This window comes from Physella acuta, unplaced genomic scaffold, assembly GCF_028476545.2.
Source record: "Physella acuta isolate Inbredline_101_S28 unplaced genomic scaffold, ASM2847654v3 ptg000401l, whole genome shotgun sequence".
Classification (NCBI taxonomy): Eukaryota; Metazoa; Mollusca; class Gastropoda; family Physidae; genus Physella; species Physella acuta.
Window position 1 is genome coordinate 29,279 of NW_026731920.1, and position 10,299 is coordinate 39,577.

Here is a 10,299-nt window from a genome sequence, read left to right on the forward strand (position 1 = left end):
TTTAAGTGCAAAATACATTTGAAACTTGTAGCAGTACCATATTTCTATCTGATAAAAATTTAAGAATAACATTTTTTTTTTACTACTTCGTTATATCAAGTGTACAACAAGCGTCCCATAAGTGGGACGCAAGCAACGAATGGCACCATGTAGATTGCTACACAAACGTCACATTTGTGGGACACTAGCGAGAAAGACAGATGCAAATGTTTATGCTAAATAGTAATTTATGGTGCAACAATTGTTGACTTTGTTAACTGCTGACTTTGGGGTGTTAAGTAGTATTTATAGATATTTAATTATGACCTTGACCTGTATTTATGCAGATTGTTACACAAACGTCACATTTATTGGACACTAGCGTGAAACACATATGCAAATATTTATGTTAAATGGTTATTTATGGTGAAACAATTATTGACTTTGTAAACTGTTGACTTTTGGGTGTTAAGTAGTATTTATAGATATTTAATTATGACCTTGAGCTATATTTTCTTATATATTATTGTATTTAAAATTGCAAATATTGAAAAACTTACATTTTATTTTTAAGTTTTCAGAATTACACTTACTGAAGCATTTAATACCATTGAATACAAACGAATTTAGTATTGCTGTAAATTTACTAGCGCGTGATATTAAAATTATAACAAACCAGAATAATAACAATGGCCACGATTTAGGTGAAATGATTCAGTCATGGGGGTTGGTTAACTCTCTTCATATAAGAGAGCTTAAGCTACATATAGCAGAAATGTGAATTAGCTGTGTACAGTTGTCATGCCCCAATACTATTCCCCTCCAAAGGTTCCCGATACCAGTTTTACTTTGTTAACTTTTTAAGAAGATACCTGGTGTTAGATTGGGAGCTGTTCACATAGTGAGGTGCGTACATGGATGAGAGCCATGAGCACTCAATACAAGCCCCCTAGAAATAAGATGTCTGATGTCCTAATGTACGCCTGTGAGGGTGGGGGGGGGAATAGCGACGGTAACAAAAGAGAAGATGGTTGGATGACATCTGGGACTGGACCGGATCATCTTTTGCAAATTCACTGAGGGCAGAGTTTCTTTCAGGCATCATTTCGGAAGAGGGGGAGGGGGCTCTGCCCCCAGAAAAAAATGGAATTGATATACAAAACATACTTTTACCAATGTCCACCATTCCCCTGAAAATTAAGTCCCCACCCCTGAAAATTTCAAGTACGCCCCGCCAAAAAATCAATTATTTATATTTTATTATATTACATTTTAGATGAATAATAACAATATTTGTGATCATGTGTGTATAATTAGATGTACTAGTCACAGCTTTACTTATTTCCAAGTGTTGTTCACTTTGATGGATGCTAGATTGAAAAAAACTAGACTTTTGAACATAATTTCTGCATTTTAGACCATGGTATGGCTAACCCAATTGATCATTTTCAGTATTTTTAGCTGTCCTAAACAATGTAATCATTGGTCTAACAATACAAAATCAGTATACAGCTTAATTTTCGCGTGATTAGCCATATTTCGTGATAAATGATTTTATTTTTCAATAAATGTACATGGGGCCGTTCGTTGCTAGCGTCCCATTTATGGGACGTTTTTTAAAAAATCGATATTTCAAAAAGTATTGATTTAAAAAAAAAATCCATAGTCATTCCTTCATTCAGTGCCCAAAAGCTTAACCATATCAAAAAATTATAAAAATTTGAGACCTTGGGATAATATGGGTTTTAGTTACTGAAATTTTCAAAGATATTCATCTTCTATAAAAGACGTAATTGTAGGGCCCACATAATTGTCGCGAGTTTTTTTTTATTCTTTAAAGTGTCATCAGTTTTACCTTGCAATTATAAATTCAACTGAAGATTAGAGGAAAATGATGGGTAAATCATTGTACTTAATTGCTGCTTTTATGTTGATAGTAGATGCTTGATAAAACATGATTTTTAATTTTTTTAAAAATGCCAGTTTTATAAATACACTACACTTGTATTTTGTTTAACGAGATTGCAGTGTTAATACTTCACTTTCGATTTGTGCTACTGTGTTTTAATTCATTTTAATTATCACAATGTTTCTATTTAAACTTTGGACTCTCTGATCATGTGCGAAGACGGATATTGTTTTGGAAGAAAACATATTTTAGCTTAGCCAGTCTGACAGCTTATGTGTCATGCCATACATGTTTGCAGTACTTGTACTTTATTTTAAAAAAAATAATTGAGTTCTTATTAAGATAGGTAAAACAAGAAAGTTGTATAAAATTGATAATTAAGAGTAATCTTTGCCAATATTTTTGTTATAAATTTTGCGAATTTTAAAATTAGTAGGTTTTATAGTTACATAATATGCAGAATCATTAATATAAATCTAACAAAAATATCTCCTTCAGGAACAACCATTATATAATCTAGATCAATTATGTATGAATTCACTTTATCTATATATATAATTCTCTTCTGTGAGCCGCTAGAAAACAAGCTGCAAACGCGCTCCCTACCTCCCCACCCCTACATGGTTTTTGTGAGCTGTGTTCACTCTAAATGTTTACAAGCAGAGCCAACGATTTTAAACGTAGGGGGGGGGGGGGGAGGAAGTAGGGGGGGGGGGTTATGGTCCTTAACGAGCTACTTATAGTGTTTTAAAGAAATATTTTCAGTGGCAGCGTTGGTACTGTCGAATTCACAAATTTTGAATTACTGAAAAGTAGAAAAAACAACAACTAAATAGCGGCGTATGTTATGCCGCGGGCCGGCTCGTATATATATATAATCATATACGGCGTATTTTGATATTCCATATATAATTTTAAAAACTAATGATTAGTTTAGATTAAAACTAAGTCTTGTACAAACAAATATTTCAGTTCTGTGTTATAAAATACCTCAATGGATAATAGCTAGATATTCAGACAATAGTATAGGCCTAGATGGTTGTTTTGAAGTAAATGTACGCCTAGCGATGTTAATCAAGTGGATAAAGGCCACATGCTAGTGACAGTTCAAAACTTCACACTAGAAGTTACGAAGCATAATATAATTATGTTAGTAATGTTAAATAATTGTTAGTTCAGGTTAATATTCCGTAGCTGCTACATGCAACTACACTATATGTTTTAACAAAAAATAAGGAAATAAAAATCCTAATATATAAAAGAACATGTGCGCACTTCTCTCTCTCTCTGTCCGCAAAATATTTTCGCCGGATATCACGTCAGAATATGCAGCGATATATGGAGAACTTGATACGGACTTTGGTTGAAAATAATATGATAGATGTTTTAAATGTATAACCAAAATTTTATTTAAAGAAGAAAAGTAAAAAAAAATAAAGGCATATTCGAATGTAGAAAAACAGTTTTAATCATGCAACAGGAAAAGCGTTTATAGTTGTGAAAAAGAACCCATGAAACAATGACGTCACTAAATACCAATATTTTAAAATTGATATAATATGTTATTAGTTGCAATTATTCTAATATTCAGGTTACAAATGGAATCTTTGTTACTAGATATAAGTTTAATAAACCTTTAGAATAATATAACTTGTTTTAAATATTGGTCGGAAATTTTTTAAATTTTAAACTGAATATGAAAAGGATTCCGAAAAAAATATATCTAAAAAATCAAATATTTCATAAGCCGTACTGATAGTTTTATAGTCAAGTTTAGATATTTGATTGCCATAAAATTATGTTTTTAGCAATAGATCTATTTAGAATTGTGGGAGAACGTAAATAGCTTCTTGTAAGTTGTAGAAAATTTATTATTGAAAGTGACGTAGATGATAAAGTTGATTGAAGCGTTAACTTGAAATATATCTTGTAGAATCCAAGTCATTAGTAGTTTTATTCTACCGCTGAAGAGTTTCTCAGTAGTATACAAAAAGTGAAGATCAATTGTATTAGATGGAATTAAAACTAATGATACTATAAATAAACACAATAATAACGTAATTTTAATAGATTTTAAATCTTTAACTCTTTTCTCTAAAACGGTAGATGAAGACATACCTTTTACTTTCCTAGACGACAACCTTAATTTATAAATAATTAAAATCGAACAACATATAATTGTTAGTGTAGGAATAACAGCGTTAAAGGTAATCATAACATACTGACGATGTATTTTTAAATAATAAGAGTTTTCGATGCTGAATTGTGAAAGTTGAGGATAAACTATTGTTTTATTATCAACCATCGTCTCAGCTAAACTGGCATATAAAAGCAATGGTACGTACACTGGCACCAAAATAATGACCAAAGTGATAACAATACAGCTCATTCTAAATGGAGACATCAATCGCGAAACTTTAAAAGGAAACCACACAGCAATCATCCTTTCTACTGCTATCACCATGACGAGATCAATACTTAATGTGATTGAGTACTGGTTCCATTGATAAATATAAACTATAAAATATGCATATAGTATGTCTGCCTGATCATTGTCAAAATATTGAATTATATAAGGTATTCGATACAATGATCCTGTTAGCGAGTAAAACAGATCAGACATAGCTAGTGCCACCAAGACAATATTAGTAGATGCTTTAAAACCATTGTGTACTAAGATGATAATCGTAAGAATATTTCCCAGTATTCCAAACAAACACAGGATGTGAATAAATATACTGTTAAAAAACAGTGATAAAGCGTAGAGCATATCAGCCGAAAAGTCGTACAAGTAGCCTGCAACTCTGTTTTCGTCTATTGAACTGTTATTTGTGTTGGACATTGTTTTCTACACCTAGAAAATAATATTGAAAATTTTAGTTAGTTATGCTTCATGTAAACAATAAGTGAACATTATAAAATGCATTTAAAAGTAAAGTTAATTTATCAATATAGAATACATGATAAATAAGCAAATGCAGCGATGATTACTTTTGTGTTTAGCTAATGCAAACACGGCTAGAGATTTAAAATATTTTACAATAGATTTAAAAGTATGTAAAAAAAAACCAATCTAATTAAAATAATTGATAAATATTACAGAGTTAATTGACTAAGGTAGTTTAGAGGGGAGAATGATTGTGGATGCAACAAATAAGGTGTTGGGGAGGACACAAAAAATCAAGATTTTTAGGTAGCTTAGTTAAACTCATTGCAAGGAGGCAGCCTAAGCAGTAGCGTACGCAGGGGGGGGGGAGCAGGGGGGGAGCAGGGGGAGCGGCCGCTCGCCCGCTCCCCCTCTGGTCATTTTCAGCAAAGTGGCGCCTTTTTTGGAAACTTTTCAAATTCAAAGTTTTAAACAATGATATTTGTTAAAAAAATATTTTTGGTCGGCACATCTATGTAAATCAAAAGATTTCTTTTCATGCAGCAATTAAGCATTATTGTTCTAGTCTAGTAGTGTCTACGTTTACAACACGTATTAACAGCTGCATCAGTTTACCTTTCTAAAAATAACCATTACGATGTATTGCAATGTTTAAAATACCTCTACGGTAGTACCACTTGGCAAGAGGGGTGTTAAGTTTAAGGCAACTGTATAATGTATTTGCTTACGAATAATTGAATTAGAAAATGTTATACATAAAACTTCACACATAATTACTTTATATATACAGTTTGAATCGTGTGATTAATTTTAAAAAAATTACAATACAGAAACAGTTTGAGCGATGGTGATTACGATTACAAATTATATGAAACAGTTACAACCTACCCCCCCCCCCCCCCCTCCCCCATGGACCCCTCTGTAAAAAAAAATATTGTCATAATACCACTGCTACTTATTTAAATCTATTTCTGTAATATATATTTGTGTAATATATATTTGTGTAATATATATGTATGTTTAGAACAGTCATCTAAAAACTGATGCTATGTTCACTCTGAGTTGGTTATCTCCCGCCCCCCCCCCCCTCCGCCCCACACACACACACCTCACCACCACAATTGTGTAGAGCGACATTAATGTCACACCTAGGTATACACTGGGTTGGATAATTGACCTAAAGTGAACGGACAGTGGTGAATGAAGTTGAACCCATCCCCCCCCCCAACCCACCCCGAACTGATCTGTAGAGAACGCGTAATGATGTACCAAAGTAACATGCCGCCAGAAAATTAGCTTTTTAAACGTAAAACTCTGTAAATATTGTTTTTGAAATTACCAGTACAAAAGGTATGTGATCAATACAGTGATCTAACCCATACCTATCACTATGTTTAAAAAAATTATCTTTAGAACACAAAGAAGCAGTAGATAATTGAAATATATGAATAGTATTGAAAGACCGTTGTTCAGTTACATGTAGGCTATTATTCCGAATGTTCTTCTACTACATCGAAAAGCGTGGTTTTATACCAACTCTGATTTTAAAAACTTTCATTATGCTGTAATACTATAGCATTTATGATGACGATATATTAAATTCTGATTATAGACAAAAACATTTTGTAAACGCGAATAGTCTTAAACAATTTCATTATATTCTAAAGTAATTATTTATTTGTATTGACATTTACAATTAAATGTGTAAATATATACATATTTATATTAAGAGAGTGATTATTTCCCCTATTTCCCTTGTCTTAAATAATTTCCCAGGAATTATTATGTAAGAAATTTTGTTTACGTTCATTGTTTTTGGTTGTAGTGTATATATATATATATATATATATATATATATATATATATATATATATATATATATATATATATATATATATATATATATATATATATATATACATTGTTTAGATTGATACAATTTTTGTTTTGTCGGCCAACATTGTGTGTTTTTTCTTATTTCTTCAGAGTGCTACTTTCAATTTATTTTACATCATAGCGAATTAATGACATACAGCTATAGGCTATATATATATATATATATATATATATATATATATATATATATATATATATATATATATATATATATATATATATATAATACACGTATATAGAACGTGTTAAAAATTCGGCGCCTTTTTTTTTCTTTTCGCTCCCCCTACAACGAAAACCTGGATACGCCTCTGAGCCTAAGTTACCAATCAGTGTGTCCCCCAGACACCACTGTGAGTAGTTCGATCATTCATTGGAAGAAGTGTCACCACCCCCCCCCCCCCCCACCCCATTCCAATATTCTAAACTAGATAATGCAAAACACCGGGGCAAAAACAAAACAAAAAAGGTCAGAAAATGTGGTTGCCAAAATCGCTAACATTTTTCCTTGTTTCACAATAGTGAGCTATATAGAAAGCAACATCCATATAAGTGCGTACATATAAACTTCAACATTAAAAAAAACTTACTGTAGGGTGGTAAGTTGAAAGTTTAAAAGTGTGACTTCTAAATGACGTTATAATTTTGTATTTAAAAGCCCATCAATCTACAAGTTTTAATGTAAACCACTACATGCACGATTTTACTATTAATAATATTTCACTGCTTATAAATAAATGCAAAGCAACCATACAAGAAAAATGGTATAATGCAATTATTATAACGTTATATTTTAGAGACATAATGGAATATATGTTTAAGATGAATAAAATACTTTGATTTAAAAATCAGAAACAAGTTGCTTTCAAATACATTATAATTATTGTTATATTATACTGCAGCCAAAAACATAGCTAAAAAGTCTTTTTTTTTTATAAAGAAAAAAAACCAATGATCTAATGACGTTAAATTGCTACATAGTAGAAAAAGTGATTAATGGTTATTATAATCTTATAATCATAGACTGAAGTAAGACAAACAACAAAGGAAGAACATGTTATTTGTAGCCAAGCATACAGACAATTAGTTTCTAGAAACTATCTGATAATAAAACAAAGTGAGTACTGTGATCAAGAGAGACACTGTGGTCACAGAATCTGTATAACCACAAATTTAATTCTTAGAAAATCTTTAAATTGAGGATTGACTTTTTGTGTATTTAGCTGTTTGTCAACGAAACAAAATCTAAACTCGTTTATTTTTAAACTCGTTTTGTTTTACCAAACTAAAACTATATCGGAGATTCCCCTGCAACACAATTATATGAGCCTTTGAGGCCATTGACTCCAATTTCAGCCTGCTTTTCTTTTCGTATTTGCTTCCATAGTCTTTGTGCAACCAAGAACAAACTACAAAGAAGCAGTTGTTTGATTTTGGAGTTGTCTCTCCTAGAAGTGTGGCTGTCCCCAGCTAATGAGCCTCAGCTGCCCGAGGGTTCGAATTCGAGATTTTTCGGTTTAGCAACCATGAGCGTTAACAACTCGACCACTCCGGCCTCCGAATAAGGGCTGTGATATATACTTTTAATTCCCATATGTTACTTACAACTTATTGTCAAGTTTTTTTATACATGGAATATTCAGTTTTTCATCAGTTATTTACGTAACACGAGCAAATCTTTTCAGTATTTTCAAATTTCTACGATAACATAAACATGACAAATCTAGTACTTGGTTATTGGATTTTTCTACGGTGTAAATATGTTTTGTATTATATATACAACATTGAAATCGTCGGTACACTCGTTGCGCCTGTTCTAACGGTAACGATAATAACATGCAATGTTGTAATTACTGTAAAACTTGGAGCACACATATAAAAAACAAAAACATATTTTCATCAGAAAAGCAATCGAAGCGCACAAAGAATGTAAAGGTCATTACAGCTACTCTAACAATAAGTGGTTGTGTCATTAAATCTTGTGTTACTTCCAAAGAACTTTAACAGCTTTATCCTAAAAGGGTATTACCGTCGTTTATTTACATACGTTTCATTTAATATATAATTTCAGTGCATACTAATAAATGGTGAAGCCTTGTGTATTAAAATGAATATGTTGCTTATCAATTAATTCAGAAAATACAAATTGACTTTTTTTTACCCCCTCCCCTTCTCTCCTGTTTCAAGTGTTCTTAAATTCAGGACACCTCCCCCCACCCACTCATTTCCACCCTAGGGGCTTCCTGTGACAGCGTGACATGACATATATTTACTCGATATGTAGTAATATTACTCAACCAGGAAGTAGGATTGATTTTTTTAAAACCCCAATAAGTGGCCTACCGTACATTCCGCATTGATTATTGATTTGTGTCTCGATTGGTTTAAATTCTTATTCAAATTTTGGCTCTCATGAATAGCCTAGTTTCAAAATAACCTTACCTGTTCCATGATAATTTATTTAAATGAATACGAAAAATCAAATAAGACGATCACTTAATACAAGAAGGTAATGGATCGCTGTTTTAATAAAAAAAATATATATATAGGAATTTTCGACCAATTATCTTTTTTTTTTTGTCAAATCATTACAAAACAAATCACCTGTGTAAATCAATAAAACATCACCCCCTTCCCCCTTCCCCTCTACTGTTATATAATAAATAAAATTATAAGCCTTAGCTTTAATGAAATATCATTGTTTTATATATATATTTATAGTTGTGATTCTTAAAGCAGGTACTTTTAATTTTAGCTTTGTATCATACATTTATGATGTTTAATAATAATTTCTACCTTTCACTCCACCTAACCAACCTTACAAAATTGTTTCTTACATGCCTTCATACAACCTGAGCTTTAATACGTTCTTAGTTATGGCGATGTAAAGTTTTGCCCCGTCGACATGCGCCTACAAATCGTACATAACGCCGTGTAAGCATTTAATATGGAATTATTTTTAGGGAAGGTGAAAATAGAGAGCAGGCTACTTTGAATTAAGTCTATCGAACACGTTCTATTTAGTATATTCTAACTAGTTTTAGTTTTGTCTAAATACTTATACCATTAGCACATACAGGACACATGTTGATAATATATCGTACAATAAACATCACATGATTTACTAATAGATGTTATCATTACGTCAGCTATTTATTTAAAGAATAATTCTTTATTTGGGACCTGCCCCCTATATAGAAAGTTTAGAATTATTTACTTTACTTCTTTATATTAGGAACCCATCGCATTAAAATGCAAAATGTATTCATGTATTCGAACATACAACAGCCAAGTTAACAAATATACGCTCCATAATACCACGTATATAATAACAGTAAAAACGTTCTTAAAAGTTGAAGGGCTGTCTTCACGCTTCACTGGAGTTATTCAATTACAATGGCACGCTATACCAATGTGCCGTATAAGCATAATAGATAAATAAGCCTTTAAAGGCTTTAACTATTCACTTCCTGATCATAACACGTCTCATAAATTCTCTGACAGTGGTAACATTTAATTCGTGAAGTTTATCTGCAATAATCATTATTTTCTAAACATGATTCTGACGATTCCTCATTAAAATGTAATTAAAAAAAAAAAAAGCAATTTCATTCTCTGATGGTTCATTATA